The sequence below is a fragment of the Lepidochelys olivacea genome (genome assembly GCF_965140295.1).
Source record: "Lepidochelys olivacea isolate rLepOli2 genome assembly, chromosome: 1".
NCBI classification, from domain to species: domain Eukaryota; kingdom Metazoa; phylum Chordata; order Testudines; family Cheloniidae; genus Lepidochelys; species Lepidochelys olivacea.
In genome coordinates, this window is record NC_140411.1 from 186,396,340 (window position 1) to 186,413,406 (window position 17,067).

At 42.5% G+C, this 17,067-nt stretch overlaps 1 long non-coding RNA gene across 1 annotated transcript; it reads right to left on the reverse strand.

Annotated features, from left to right (window-relative positions):
- Window positions 1–2,840: 2,840 nt before the first annotated feature.
- On the reverse strand, window positions 2,841–15,550 carry LOC311528701. The gene is made up of 4 exons (XR_014713673.1): window positions 15,415–15,550; window positions 7,605–7,718; window positions 7,315–7,504; window positions 2,841–5,161 (listed from the first exon to the last, which is right to left on the reverse strand). It is a non-coding gene; the product is annotated as an uncharacterized lncRNA (long non-coding RNA).
- Between the last annotated feature and the right edge of the window lie 1,517 nt (window positions 15,551–17,067).

Sequence of the window (17,067 nt, forward strand, 5' to 3'; positions counted from 1 at the left end):
CAATTGGAAGATTGGGCCAAGAGGAATCTGATGAGGTTCAATAAGGATAAGTGCAGGGTCCTGCACTTAGGACGGAAGAACCCAATGCACAGCTACAGACTAGGGACCGAATGGCTAGGCAGCAGTTCTGCAGAAAAGGACCTAGGGGTGACAGTGGACGAGAAGCTGGATATGAGTCAGCAGTGTGCCCTTGTTGCCAAGAAGGCCAATGGCATTTTGGGATGTATAAGTAGGGGCATAGCGAGCAGATCGAGGGACGTGATCGTTCCCCTCTATTCGACATTGGTGAGGCCTCATCTGGAGTACTGTGTCCAGTTTTGGGCCCCACACTTCAAGAAGGATGTGGATAAATTGGAGAGAGTCCAGCGAAGGGCAACAAAAATTATTAGGGGACTGGAACACATGAGTTATGAGGAGAGGCTGAGGGAGCTGGGATTGTTTAGCCTGCAGAAGAGAAGAATGAGGGGGGATTTGATAGCTGCTTTCAACTACCTGAAAGGGGGTTCCAAAGAGGATGGCTCTAGACTGTTCTCAATGGTAGCAGATGACAGAACGAGGAGTAATGGTCTCAAGTTGCAGTGGGGGAGGTTTATATTGGATATTAGGAAAAACTTTTTCACTAAGAGGGTGGTGAAACACTGGAATGCGTTACCTAGGGAAGTGGTAGAATCTCCTTCCTTAGAGGTTTTTAAGGTCAGGCTTGACAAAGCCCTGGCTGGGATGATTTAACTGGGAATTGGTCCTGCTTTGAGCAGGGGGTTGGACTAGATGACCTTCTGGGGTCCCTTCCAACCCTGATATTCTATGATTCTATGATTCTATGATTTAAATCTCAATTCAAAGTGTAGGTTTCAGGGGGTAGCCATGTTAGTCTGTATCAGCAAAAACAACGAGGAGTCCTTGTGGCACCTTAGAGACTAACGCAAGGGTGGGTAACTTTTTGGCCCGAGGGCCACATCTGGGTGGGGAAATTGCATGCAGGGCCATGAATGTAGGGCTTCGGCAGGGGGTTGGGGTGCGGGAGGGAGTGCGGGGTGTGGGAAGGGATGCGGTGTGCAGGAAGGGGCTATGGGCAAGGGGTTGGAGCAGAGGAGGGGTGAGGGGTATATGAGGGGGCTCAAGGCAGGGAGTTGGGGTGCAGGAGGGGTGAATGATGCGGCAGGGAGTTGGGGTGCAGGAGGGAGTGCAGGGTGCATCAGGGGGTTGGGGTGTGGCAGGGGGGTTGGGCCAGGGGGTTGGGGTGCAGGGTGCAGGAGGGGTTCGGGTGGAGGATCTGGCCTGGCACCACTTACTTGGAGCAGCTCCGGGGCGGCAGCGGGGCCAGGGAAAGCTCCCCAGCCCCACGCCACTCTGGAAAGCGGCCAGCACCACGTCCCTGCAGGCTGTAGCCTCTTGTGGGGGGGGCAAGAGGGCTCCACAAGCCTGTGGGTACCTCCCCCGAAGCTCCCATTGGCCATGGTTCCCCATTCTCAGCCAATGGGAGCTTTGGGGGAGGTACCCGCAGGCAAGGGCAGCGCACTCAGCCCTCTTCCCTGCCCCTCCTCCCCCCCCCCCGGGCTGCAGGGACATGGTGCTGGCCGCTTCCCAGAGTGGCATGGGGCCTGCGGCACCAAGGGGGTGGCAATCCCACGGGCCGGATCCAAAGCCCTGCGGGACCAGATCTGGTCTGTGGGCCATAGTTTGCCCACCCCTGGACTAACAAATTTATTTGGGCATAATATTTCATGGGATATAACCCACTTTACCAGATGCATGGAGTGAAAAATACAGTCAGTGGGTATAAATATATAGCCCATGAAAAGATGGGAGTTGCCTTACCAAGTGGGGAGTCAGTGCTAACGAGGCCAACACAATCTGGGTGGATGTGGCCCATTCCCAACAGCTGACAAGAAGGTGTGAGTATCAACAGAGAGAAAATTACTTTTTGTAGTGACCCAGCCACTCCCAGTCTTTATTCAGGCCTAATTTGATGGTGTCAAGTTTGCAAATTAATTCCAGCTTTGCAGTCTCTTGTTGAAGTCTGTTTTTGAAGTTTTTTTTTTTTGAAGAATGGCCACTTTTAAGTTATTGAGTGTCCAGAAACTGCAGAACCTGCCTATTGTATTTTTCACTCCATGCATCTGATTAAGTGGGTTCTAGCCCGCAAAAGCTTATGCCCAAATAAATTTGTTAGTCTCTAAGGTGCCACAAGGACTCCTCGTTGTTTTAGTTTGAAGTATAGTGATTCTTGCCTATAAATCAACTGTAGTTTTAATAAAACTAAAAAAAAATAGCATCAATGTCCAATTTCTACTCCATTCAATATGAAACAATCAGTAATTAAATTCTGAATCATCAGGTGTATGTTTGGCTGGGTAACTCAGTATGCACTACATTTGCATTACATGCCTAAATTTCAAAGACATAGTTCCAAAATTTTACTCCTAGACTCCTAAGTCAGTGGTTCCCAATCAGGGATATCCAAGGGGTAGGGGCCGACTTTAGGCACCAGCAAAGCAAGCACATGCTTGGGGCTGCACAATTCCAGGGCGGCCTTCTGGCCACCCCACCCCACCCTTTTTTTTTTTTTTTTTTTTGCTTGGGCAGCTGCACTCTTGGAGCTTGGGGTGGCAAAAAACATAGAGATCGCCCTGCCCAGGGTGGACTCAGAGGTCTTCCAGGGGTACATCAACCCCTCTAGGTAATTGCCTAGTTTTATAACAAGCTACATGAAAAGCACTAGCAAAATCAGTACAAATTAAAATTTCATATAATGACTTGTTCATATTGCTTTATATATTATACACTGAAATGTAAGTACAATATTTATGTTCCAATTGATTTATTTTATAATTCTATGATCAAAATGAGAAAGTTGCAATTTTTCAGTAATAGTCGCTGTGACACTTTTGTATTTTTAGGTCTGAATTTGTAAGCAACTAGTTTTTAAGTGGACGGGGGGAAACTTGGGAGTACGCAAGACAAATCAGACTCCTGAAAGGGGTACAGTAGTCTGGAAAGGTTGAGAGCCACTGTCCTAAGTTACTTCAAAATTTTACCCTTCATGTATAACACTTGCATATATTTGTGATAAATTACATCATGGACCTAATCATTCTTGAGACCAATAAAAGCAGACTTTTGCCTCTGTGCAGAGTCAATGGTCTCTATTCAAAGTATTTGCCTTTGTGGATCCCTTTGCAGGACTAGGGCCAATATTAATTGTATAGAGCAGACTCACATAATATTAATTTAAGTTTTGCTCTGGTGGACAATTCAGTAGCGTCCCCTCTTTTCATAGTCTTACTCCCTTGCATATCCATAAGTGCATTTAGCATAGGGAAGACAGCGACACAGCACTTTATTTTACAATGATCAAATAATCATTCTCTTGTCAGAGAGCAGGTAAAGTTGTTTCTATTTATGTATCTAGTACCTGAAATTACAATGGAAGAACATTATGACCATCTTAAACAACGTAGTAAGGACTGTGTTTTGTAAATTCTATGGATATTCCATGCATCCCACAAAGTGGGTATTCACCCACGAAAGCTTATGCTCCAATACGTCTGTTAGCCTATAAGGTGCCACAGGACTCTTTGCCGCTCTTATGGATATGTTTGTTTTTTAAAATATTACATTAGAGAAATCTTTTACTTTAGATTTGATGTCATAAAGTACTGTGTATTTTGCACTGCCATCTCTTTCTCTACTAACTGTCATATTTTAACCCTTCCATAGGCCATCACTATTCCAACAAAGAATGTGCCATGTTGCACTCCTTCACGAATACATGGGTCAGACTTAATGGTGTGAAGGTTTTTTGTTTTTCTTTGAGAAGTATAGAGATATAATAAGTCTTTTCAAAAATGTTCCATTGCTTTTTTGAATAGTACTGAACACTGCAGTGGCCCAGCAGTACATAAGGAAGAGGATGTTTTGGCTAACCGTGTCACAGAAGTCACTTGTTTTATGGATACTTAGTTTTTGCTAAAGCCCGGGGCTCATGCTAAACACTATACAAACATATAACTGAGACCTTTCCTTCCTTGGAGAACGTACTTACTAAGCTCCAAATTCTTTTATTTAAAGACCTTGCTCATTCTCCTATACTCCACTACACTGGATATATAGAGATTCTGATTTGTTAACATTTAAGTAATCCTCTTTAGTAGCAGGTTGGCCAGGGTAGCAAAGTACCAGGAGTTTAAGGATAAAACCTCTAGAAGTTTTGTCATGGAAGTCACAGCCACGGCACAGGAAGAGCCTTAATTATCACTCCCTGGTGAACTACAGTCTTTGTGCATTTAAAATTATAATACACAAGTGAGAAATACTCCATAAAGGCTATTTAAAAGGGAAGAAAGTAGTTTGTCAATGGAAATCCACTTTTAGTGCTAGCTCTGTTGCAGAGTGAAATAATCCGGCAAAAAAGGAACCAGCTCCATTGACTTCAGTGCACCATCTCAGGATCTGGCGCAAGAACATTAGTTTGCACGAAGGAATAATCCTTGTCATTGACTTAGTTCATTTCAGTAGGTTATCATTAAAAAAAGTGAGGCTAGATTATCCCCACAGGTGTACACAAAGAAGAGACTATTCACAAATAAATCTCCCCTTGCTTGTATGAAAAGGCAAATGCAACTAGAGCACCATCTTTCCTCCTTGTTTCTCTGTAGCTGCATCTTCATCGGTGCTTCACTGTGATAGTGGGAGTGGCCCTGCACTGTTTAAATGCCCTTGTTCCCTGTTCTGTTGTGGCTCGGGCCCAGCCAATGGCAGTACGGCTCTGTTTGGAGCAATTTCAGTAGTGGGGCATGAAGAGGTATTTTGAAGGGCAGCCATCCATAAGGATGACTGCAGCCTCTACAGATATGGAGGTCTCTCTCTCCAAGTGGATTTTCAAGATCCTTCTAATTCATTCCTCCACCAGAGGACAACTTGTATTTCTTCTGTCCTTCTGCCCCCGCACCATGGTTTTGTTGCAGGAGGGACTGATTTGACAGTAAGTTATTAAACCAGACACCACATACATTAGGAATTCCCACTGAATAAACAATGTCCTTGCTAATTAATTTATTTGAGTTTGATTCTCTCCACAGTTCCATCACTGTCACTTGTGATTATTAGAACAGAAAGCCCCATATCTTTGTCAGATGGTCATCTCCTGTGTACTTCATCTCTGTAATGAAAATGAGAGATGTTCATTAGGAAAGCTCATGAGAAACAGCAGAATTGCATCGTCCTTAATACAACACTAACCAGAGCTTACAGGTGCAGTATCAACAAACATGCTAGTCTCCTAGTAAAAACTGACGATAACCAATAACTTGTGTAAAAATATTGTTTTGATTATCGAATTTATGAAATTCTGTGTTTCCTTTCTGGTTTGCAAAACGTATGGCAGTTTTGCTATAGCTTATTGGACTTGATGTTTCATAATAAATAAGGATTTCATTAGAAGAAATAGGCCACCAAATTTTCCAGTCCATCAAACTCATCCTGCACTGCTCAAGTAGTGCAAAGTGGACTTAAACTGTCCACAAATGCCTAGCAGAATATTCCCCTTGCATAGGGAAGCTCCCTGCTAACAGAAAGTTGGTGGAGACCGTTTCTACACCAGGCACCCTCCATCCCTGGTGTAAGTGGTGGGGAAGGGACTTATAAGGAGTCCCTTATAAGGAGCTTTGTTCCTCCAGTAGTGCCAGATCACTGAGAGAACTTACACCAGCGGCATAAGGAACAACACCTAACATACACCGTGGCCGGGTGGTCTAGAATCATGGAGCCGCAACTAGCTCCCCATATCCCTGTGTGTGTGTGTGTGTGTGCTGAATGGAGATTCCCACCCAAGATCTTCACTCTGAGGGAAGCAGCAAAGAGTCCTGTGGCACCTTATAGACTAACAGACGTACTGGAGCTTTCATGGGTGAATACCCACTTTGTCGGATGCAGCAATGAAGTGGGTATTCACCCATGAAAGCTTATGCTCCAATACATCTGTTAGTCTATAAGGTGCCACAGGACACTTTGCTGTTTTTACAGATCCAGACTAACACGGCTACCCCTCTGATACTCTGAGGGAAGATACATTAAATAGGATACTTAGAAAAACTTGTATTGGTTTGTTTCCCCACTGTGATCACTGATAGCAAATGTCACTGAGTAGGTTTTCAGTAACTACAAGAAATATGGAGGGAGCTGGCCTAGTAGCTGTTCCAAACATTGCTACCGAGTCTCAACCAGGTGAAGGAAATAATAATAAACATTTATCAAAGAGTTTAGATTGCTAGAGAATAGTCACCCCAGCTCCTAATGGGAACTTAAATTTTTTAGAACAATCTATAGATGCTATCTTGTGGCTGTCAAAGGGAAATTACTTTCCCAGAAGTGAACCAGGAGCTCTGGTAGGAGATGCAGAGTGGGAAAGTGTCCTGAATCCAAGAATGCATCAATGGTACAAAGTCATTTCTCATTTTCATTTAAAAAGCAAACCACCCAACCCAAAAATTATGCAGTGAGAAAAGATTTGACATTATTCTTTAAGATAACATGAAAACTCTGTCAGTTCTAAACTCAAACATTCTTATTCTACCCAAAAGTAATTTGCTCTCCATGCATGAGTAAACACTGTTTTGTTTTGTGCAACTCCAGCAGTATGTATTTTGCTCCCTACTCAACAGAAAGTCAGTGTGAAACCAAATATATAAATTACTTTTGGCTCTGCATGGTACTATGTTCCTGACCTACAGTTTCAAAGTTTGAGAAAGAAGTCTCTTCATTATACATCATTTTAGTACATTTTCCAGAACTACATCTGGGCTGAGGACTTTAAAAATGATCAATAAACTGAAGAGGGGGGCAACAATAGTCACAATAAAAGGTTTAGAAAAAACCTCCCTGACACGAAGGGAGATTGAGCAAACTGAATATATACTAAGCTGAGAGAAAAATATGAGAAAACAGCAACATTCTTTCTAAATTTCTACATGTAATAAACAAAGATACTAAAAGGGTGGGGTTTTTTTTCAGTAGTCTGTCCAGGCACAAGAATAAATAATGTCCGAAAGTTAAGAAAGTAAAAATGTAGGCTGACATGTAGCAGGTGTTTTGTAACACGGGGATCAGGGCGAACTCAGGTATTCAAGGCAAAGCTACAAAGAAAACTAATGGGGATTCTGTACAAATCTATACATACTGCTGTGTCTGATGTGCAAGTTACATGTGCTAAATTCTTGAGGAGGGTCTTTCCACATTTGATATCTATTAATCTAAAAAGGTAAGTGACTTTTTCCTTACTCCCTAATAAGGTTAGGCTGCGTTAATAACACTGACCTTAAGTGTAGTACATGATCTAAAATACCATCCAGAATTGAAAAAATGTTGGTAGCTAGTGCATTCGGGCCTTGAGCAGCAAGCACCATCCAGAATTTGGTGGATGGAAGTGAAGGGGAGGATTGTTATGAATATAAGAGCCAAATGCCAACATATAAAGGGCTCCAGAAGCAACATGAAGAGTGTCACACTGTAGAGGCAAAGAGAAGACTGTGTTAAATTGATGGCCAGAGCTTGAATCTACTTATTTAAGAACTGCTTGTAGAGTATTATCATTGAATTTCATGCACCTTTTAATACAATATCAATAGGGAAGACTGTCTCTCACAAGCAACGGTGCACTCCTTGAAGCCAGTCTCCCCAGCGACTTCACTGTCAGCACTAGATTTGCTGTCCTTTTGCTCCTAGAATACAAAAAGAGTGGGATTGCACCCAAACCTTGACACTGGGAAAAGGGATAAATCTCCTTATTCTTTCTTCCTCCTCACAGCTTGTGCATCAACATTAGGCTGGACACAATCTAGCCCTGAGTCATCCACTGTACCGACTAGGTCATCTTCCAGTACTTGTGGCTGTTTTCTTATGAAAAAAAGTTATTAAAGCCATACATGCTGTGAAACCTATGAACCAAATTAAGCTTTTTACATCAGCTATCGCATCTTAGAAATTAAAAATGGCAGATGCTGCTGCAGAATTAGGGAAAAATGGTTTTGTTTCATTATCCTACTTCAGCTTGATAGCTACAGCATTAGCTGAAAAGTTCAGTGCTTCAGCAAATAGATTCCTGTAATTAGTGTTCATGGTATTGTAACGCTAGCACCCAGGTTCTTGCACCTATGATTTGCTCATATGTTAGAAATACCCATTTTTTTACAGACATCAGCCATATTCAGTACTAAACTTTGCCTCATTTACTGTCTAATAAATTTACTCATTTACTGTTTTGAGTGATGTAGGAATCCTGCACAATTACTCCAACAGGGCCAGCGGTAATTTCTGAAGTACTTAGCCAAGAAAGGTTTCAGAGTAACAGCCGTGTTAGTCTGTATTCGTAAAAAGAAAAGGAGTACTTGTGGCACCTTAGAGACTAACCAATTTATTTGAGCACGAGCTTTCGTGAGCTACAGCTCACTTCATCGGGTGCATACTGTGGAAAATACACAAGATGTTCTTATACGTACAAACCATGAAAAAATGGGTGTTTACCACTACAAAAGGTTTTCTGTCCCCCCACCCCACTCTCCTGCTGGTAATAGCTTATCTAAAGTGATCACTCTCCTTACAATATGTATGATAATCAAGGTGGGCCATTTCCAGCACAAATCCAGGGTTTAACAAGAACATCTGAGGAATTGGTGGGTGGGAAGGGCGAGGGGGTGTGTATAGGTAGGAAAAAACAAGGGGAAATAGGTTACCTTGCATAATGACTTAGCGACTCCCAGTCTCTATTCAAGCCTAAGTTAATTGTATCCACACTATCAGAGGCTTGTTCACCTGCACATCTACCAATGTAATATATGCCATCATGTGCCAGCAATGCCCCTCTGCCATGTACATTGGTCAAACTGGACAGTCTCTACGTAAAAGAATAAATGGACACAAATCAGATGTCAAGAATTATAACATTCATAAACCAGTCAGAGAACACTTCAATCTCTCTGGTCACGCGATTACAGACATGAAAGTTGCGATATTACAACAGAAAAACTTCAAAACCAGACTCCAGCGAGACTGTTGAATTGGAATTCATTTGCAAATTGGATACAATTAATTTAGGCTTGAATGGAGACTGGGAGTGGCTAAGTCATTATGCAAGGTAACCTATTTCCCCTTGTTTTTTCCTACCTACACACCACCCCTTGGCCAACCCTCCCGTTCCTCAGACATTCTTGTTAAACCCTGGATTTGTGCTGGAAATGGCCCACCTTGATTATCATACACATTGTAAGGACAGTGATCACTTTAGATAAGCTATTACCAGCAGGAGAGTGGGGTGGGGGGAGAGAAAACCTTTTGTAGTGGTAAACACCCATTTTTTCATGGTTTGTATGTATAAGAACATCTTGTGTATTTTCCACTGCATGCATCCGATGAAGTGAGCTGTAGCTCACGAAAGCTTATGCTCAAATAAATTGGTTAGTCGCTAAGGTGCCACAAGTACTCCTTTTCTTTTAGCCAAGAAAGAAATGATGTTCAAATGCTGGTGACTACGAAGATCCTTTCAACATAGTGCTAGTAAAAGATACAGCATATCTGTATCTGGTGGCAACCAAAAAGAAGTTTCACTTAAATTTTGTCTCAAGTACTGCATGTGCACTTTCACCTTTCAGAGCGAACAGTCTTGCCATATGGACGTAAGGCGTATGAAATCGGTAACAAGCTACCAAATACTTTAAACTGTCTGCTTTGGTGCTTTGCTTATCCCACGCTGAAATGGCAGAAAATTACAATGCCCACCCTTCACAGGGCAACACATGCTGTGGTGGTGGGGGAAAATGAAAATAGTACACTAAGACCTCTCTGTGCCTGCTCAAATTAAGTCACGATGAAACACTGAACACATCCTATATTCTTATGCTGTATGGCAATCTATTACAGTAAAAGACACTTTGGCATGAATTCTCCCCGTGCCCAAGTGTGTGCACCAAAACAAGAATGAATGTGTCAACATAAGGCAGTAGAAACCTGCTATGCACCAGACAGTCATTGCACAGCAGTTCTGGCTGGGTAGAGCAGAGGGAGGCGGGAACAAACAACAATGTATTCTGTGAATGATGGTGCAGCATGGGGAAAGGGGGTGAGATGTTAAGCTGGCATGTTCTGGGTACAAAGCCATGTAAATGGATCCTAGTTGACACACACTATTTACAACTCTATAAAGCAGCCTGGTAAACTCTTTTTTCCTGAGAGATGGAATAGCTGGTGTGCAGGAGTATGCTGATTTGCTTTACATTAACTGGCTTTTGCAACAATGGTTCCCTTGAACACAGCAGGTGTTCAGCCTCAGGCTGACCCAGTTCAGGCACTAAACCACACAGCCTTAAGTATGTATGCTTGCCTCGCATTTTTAGGGATTCACATTGTGATATTTGTTTTGTTTTGTAGGGATAAAGTAGTCATCATTTGAAAAGATAAGCAAAACTGCTTTAATTCTAGTAACATAAACAGAAAATTCAGTTATTCCATCTGCTTAATTTTAGGAAGATTAATGAGTTAAAAGGTAAGATGTTTAGTTAAGAAATACTTGCATACAGCTGACCTAGGCAATAAGCAGAGAGAAAATCACTGGCACATACAATTAAACTTAATAATACTTAATTATAGAATCATAAATATTTGAGATTGAAAAGACCCCAGTAGGTCACATCCCTCTCCTTATCTATGCAGGATTGTTCCCTATTGAACATTTGCTGGTATATTGTCCACAAACTAATAGAACTCACTGTCAGGAGGATTTCCCTTAAATTCTGACTAAATTTTCCATTTCTTAATTTCATTCCATTACTCCTAGCTTTTCAGACTAAGTAATTCCTTTTCCTCCCTAGTGTTTATGCCATTCAAATATTTGTAGATGGTTAGTATGCCTCTCCTTAGTTATGGCTTAGACAGACTAAACATATTTATTTAGTTTTTTTTAATCTTCCTCCTCGGTAAGTCCCTCCAGCCCCTTAATTATTTTGCTGCTCTTCTCTGAACTCTCTCCTGTTTGGTATCTTTCTGGAAATGAGATGGTCAAATCTGAACATAGTATTCCAGATGCTGCCACACCAGAGCCACAACTCTTAACTCTCTGTGATGTGATGCCTCTTTATGTGCTATGCTAATATTTTTGCTGCTATTTTGCAGTGCAACTTTGATGTGCTGGGGGGGAGTCAAGGGAATGTCATTTTAAAATTCTGCCCTGGATCTGTCCCTCACGGTGCTGTCAGCAGGAGAGACATGTATTTTACTGAACCCAACTTCTCACAGCTCCTGCCACCTGCAGATGATGAAAATGCTGCCTCCTCAGTGTCTGGCAACTGCTTCTCTTCTCCCGCTGTTCTCTGTCTGATGGCTCTTCTGCAGTCCCCTTATCTGTGTGTTTCAGTGCCACACAGTTGGTATGGAAGGGCTGACAAAACAAGAGCAAAGGAGGCTGCCAGCTGCCAATTGAGACAGCATGAAACATGGACCCCATTCTGGGATTAATGTTTCAGGGATTAGTAGCTGAAGACAAGGGGAGGCCATTGGCAGGCACTGTGGAGAAAAATTCAAGGATGTAGAGGGTGGGGAGAGACAGAAATAAAGAAAGAGCTTTGTTGGGGAGACCACAAACAAAGGGCGAGAGGGAGAAGAAGGAGAGAGGAGACATCCTATGAGTTGTTTCAGAGTAGCAGCCATGTTAATCTGTATCCGCAAAAAGAACAGCAGTACTTGTGGCACCTTAGAGACTAACAAATTTATTTGAGCATAAGCTTTCGTGGGCTACAGCTCACTTCATCGGCTGCATAGAATGGAACATATAGTAAGAATATATATATATATATATATATATATATACACACACACACACATATACATACAGAGAACATGAAAAGGTGGAGTAAAAGGCTAATTAATTAAGATGAGCTGTTATCAGGAGTAGAAAAAAACTTTTGTAGTGATAATCAAGATGGCCCATTTACACAGTTGGCAAGAAGGTGTGAGGATACTTAACATGGGGAAATAGATTCAATATGTTTAATGACCCAGCCACTCCCAGTCTCTATTCAAACCCAAGTTAATGGTATCTAGTTCGCATATTAATTCAAGCTCAGCAGTTTCTCCTTGGAGTCTGTTTCTGAAGCTTTTCTGTTGCAAAATTGCCACCCTTAAATCTTTTTTTACTGAGTGGCCACAGAGGTTGAAGTCTTCTCCTACCGGTTTTTGATGTTTATGATTCCTAATGTCAGATTTGCGTCCATTTATTCTTTTGTATAGAGATTGTCAGATATATATGGCCAATGTACAGGGCAGAGGGGCATTGCTGGCCCATGATGGCCTATATCACATAGGTAGATGTGCAGGTGAACGAGCCCCTGATGGCGTGGCTAATGTGATTAGGTCCTATGATGGTGGCACTTGAATAAATATGTGGACAAAGTCGGCATCGGGCTTTGTTGCAAGGATAGGTTCCTGGGTTAGTGTTTTTGTTGTGTGGTGTGTGGTTGCTGGAGAGTATTTGCTTCAGGTTGTGGGGCTGTCTGTAAGCGAGGACTGGTCTGTCTCCCAAGATCTGCGAGAGACATCCTATGAGCTGTCTTTTAGGCAGTGGTAACAGGTTCTGTAGCTCAATAATTTGAGCTATCTTGATTGCTACTGACTGCTTTTTTTTTTTTTCTTTAAATTCCTTTGTCAATTTTACATCCCACCCAGGTGGGCCTAACTTTATTTATGATCAGTCCCTTTCTCCTCAGTTTATGCCGCCTTCTTTCTCCTTCCTCTGCCTTTAGTAAGGTGGATATCTAGGCATGATTCACATTAACACCTAGAACTGTGTTTTCCAGAACCATGGTTAATTACAGACATTCCAAGCAGGGTTCTAACTCTGCTTTCCTACCAATTTCAGGCCATGTCATGTAACTTACTATGCAATGATTACAAAACATCAAGAGAAAAGCTTAGGACACGTGGGTTCTAGCTTACATGGCTGCATTGCTAACATAGAAAGGACACGATTTGCCAGAACATGTTATCTTATGTTAAAATACAGTATCCAACCATTGAAAAGTATGGAAACCTTCTTGCTTTCTCTCAGGGTCCTATTAATTTTCTTCTAAGTAGACCTAAGCATAAAATTTTCAAAGATGGGCAGTAAATCCTATTTTCAAAGGAGACTTAGGAGCCTAACTGCCACTGGCTTTCAATGAGACCTAGGCTCCTAAATATTTATATCCCTTTTGAAAATGGGACTTACGTTATGTTTATAAGAAGTCTTTTTCAATGGGATAAGGCAATACACTGCATTTATTGAGAGTACAATTTAAGCATTAAAATCAGCATATGCTTCCATTCACACACAAACACCCCCTCATCCCAAAAAAGGTTCTGCAGATGGATCTTATAGTTACCAGTCCTTAGCATTGCTCGGTCAGTTTTAGTGGCCAGCTGAAACCACATACAAGGGAGGGGGAGCTGGGGCCTCTGTCAAACGCATTTGAAGCCCTGGTGTTGATGTACAATGAACCCAAAGTCCCATGGCAATACACCCTTCTTTTATAGCAATAAGTTCCACTGCGAGTCTATGGGCCCTGCTGTGTCACACTGGAGTCAATAATCACAAAGTAGTCCAGGTTGCTCCAAATCAGCATTATTTTGGGTTGTTTTCTGCAGCAGTTTCTTATCTCGTCTCTCCGGCTCCACTATTTATCTCATCGGGGGCGGGGCGGGAAAGAGGTCTGCCTCTGCTTTAGGGTCACCAGTCTGCTTTTCTTCAGCCTTTCTGATCATTAGGGTGGAGCTTCTCGATTCCTTCACTCCCCTCTTGACCATCTGGATCATCTGGTACTGGTGCCTCCTATCTCTGGTCTGTTAGCATACCATACATTCCTCACTCACAGAGAACAGTAAATCATTTTAAAAAACAAGGCTTCTTACTAAGCAAAGCAAAGCAAGCTAAGCAAAGCAAAGCATTGCTAAACCATCCTATCCTTACTAAAACAATGCCTTCTTACTACTACTAAAAATGCAATAAAACCAAACACTATTTCTTCTTGCTAATTCACAACACATCATATCATATATACTAACAAAATGAATACAAATTACTACTTAGAATAATTATCACTTAAAACCATTTTCAAGGTTAGGCTTTCGGGCCTATACTTATGCACTTCTGAAAATTTTACCTGAAGTGTCTTAATCTATTGTACACCTCCTTTGCTTGAATCCGCTTCCCTAGACTCTTTATGTGAAGTGATTCTGTCTCAATTACCTGATCATTCTTAGGGTTTGGGGTTTTTTTTAATTTTTTTGAAGATACTGGTCCTCTTGGTTTTTTAACAGATCTCCATACTTTTTTATAGACCTCTTAACATAAATACTGAACTCTTATTTCTCCTTCTTGAAATAATTAGTTTACAGAAAGTAACTTCCATTTTTAAGAAATAATAAAAAAAAATGTTCCTTCATTTCAATAAATGAGAATAATCTGGAGAGCAGTATCAAGTGTTTCTCTTTGGTAAATATATATAGGTGATAAGTCATATTATAATGGTCAGTGAGAGTGAAATTTGGAATCTTTCTATGAGAAAAATGTGGCTGGTAAACAAATTATGTGAGCTGCTATTTTTACACTTTTTTTGTTTTGTTTTACCAACTTTTTTAAGAGAAGAGGAATCGGAATCATATAAATATAATAGGAAATGTGTGTACATATTTAATAAGTACCAAGCTATATTTTCAAAACTTGGCCTGCATTTATTTATGTTCAACTTGTCATGTATGAATGTTTGTGTGCCCTTTTGGGAGTTACCTCTTGTGAATGAAGGTTATTGAACAACTCCCATTTTCTGCATGTGAAAATCACAGTGCTGAAAAAGTGATCTGGAGAGTTACATCTGTACAGACAATGACCTGGTGGAGGCACATTTTGAAATGTAGTTCACAATATAAAATATATGTAAAAATTAGTAATTTCAGTGGAAATTCTAGACCATGCAGATACATGTCTGAGACCAATAAAGAAATGTGCCAACAATATTTTTATGGCTATGATACCTTATATTAAGCTCTGTATTTTGGTTCAATAGGAACCCAAATAAAACTTAAAATTGAAGTCTCCCAGTAAACCCAAATAATATGGACTCTCTCAGTGTAATTGGTTTTCACTGGCTTATTTAATACCCCAAGGAACCATTTATGGAGCCAGAAAAAATTGTGTTTTTGCAGTATTCCCTCCATCCACGAATTGCAATATTATGGGGTGACTGTATCTCACATTATTTTTGCCCTATAAAAAAGTTTCTAGGACATTTTTGAAAAGCTGGTTCAAAACATAACACAAATACCTAAAATAAACATTCTAAACCCTAAATCTCCCTGCCATATATTTGTTACCTCTGTTTTGGGACACGGACTTACCTCCAGAGGCTCCCGCTCAGCGGCACAGCTGGGGTCCAGAGGCAGGCTTCCCGCCTGTCCTGGCACCACGGACCATGCTGCGCCTCGGAAGCGGCTAGCAGCAGATCTGGCTCCTAGGCGGAGGCGTGCAAGCAGCTCTGCGTGGCTCTTGCCCACAGGCACCACGCCGCCCCAGCTCCCATTGGCTGATTCCAGGCCAGTGGGAGTATGGAGCCGGTGCTTGAGGTGGGGGCCATGCACGGAGCCCTGTGGCCCCCCTGCCAGAAGCCAGATCTGCTGTTGGTTGCTTCCAGAGCGCAGCACGGTGTCGGAACAGGTAGGCACTAGTCTGCCTTAGCTGGGCAGTACCGCCAACAGGACTTTGAATGTCCCAGTCGGCGGTGCTGACCAGAGCTGCTAGGGTCCCTGCGTGGTGACCAAGGCAACCCAGTGCCTTACATGCCATGTCCCAGTACTGGGTCGCAACCCGAACTTTGAAAAACACTGCACTAGATCACCTCATTCCCACACAAATAGTCTAAATACACTTTCTATTACAGATAACAAACATTTATAATAAAAAACTCTTGAAATGGCTTGACAATTATTAATCTTTTTATCATTTCCTAATGTAACATTAAAAAAAGAATATTTGACAGCATGGTGATTTACTACTAAACCATAATAAATTTGATCTGTACGCGTGCTTGACTTCTTCAGTGTTTCTAACATATTTAAAACATTGCAATGAACAAAAGGGACGTTAACATTTGGAATATTTTTACCATATATATGCTGCAGCCTTTGTTTTGAAATTGACTTCATTGATAATGACTCCCTCTACTGGAGAAACCGATCAATGCAGCATTTTTTTAAACTGACCCAGATTTTGAAACACTCCACATTAACCATGTGCAGCACATGTTAGTGCTGGCTGATGACTGGATTACTAACCTGTGTATGTAGCAAAGTAACTATTGTTTGTGCTGTATCTCTGCTCTAATGTTTGTGGATTGCATCTCTTATACTGCCTTACACGAAATATACAGCAGTTTTCCCCGTCTTAATTTCTGAACCTTGTGCAGGGCCGGCTCTAGGATTTTTGCCACCCCAAGCAAAAAAATTTTTGGCTGCCCCCCTTTTTTTTGTGCCCCCTGCCCTCGGCTCCGCCCCTTCCTAACCCCTTCCCCAAATCCCGAGTCCCGCCTCCTCCCCAGGGCGTGCCGCATTCCACCCCACCCCATTGCTTCCTGCGGCTCCCCCCAGCTCCGCAACCCCCCGCCCTAGCTCACCTCCGCTCCGCCTGCTCCCCTGAACATGCCGCAGCTCAGCTTCTCCCCCCTCACTTTCAGGCGAGGGAGAGGCAGCGCATTCAGGGGAGCAGGCAGAGCGGAGGTGAGCGGGGGGGGGGTGTGCAGGAAGTAATGGAGGGGATAGAGGAACCGCTCCCCGCCCCAGCTCCCCTCCACTCTGCCACCGCCACTCGGCTTCTCCCCCCTCCCTCCCAGGCTTGCTGTGTGAAACAGCTGTTTGGCGTGCAGCAAGCCTGGCCGGGAGGGGGGAGAAGCCGAGCAGCAGCGCGCTCAGGGGAGCAGGCGGAGGCGAGCTGGGGCGGCGGGGTCACATTTCTAGGGGCTGCATGGCCGGCGCCGGAACGCCACCCCTAAACATGTG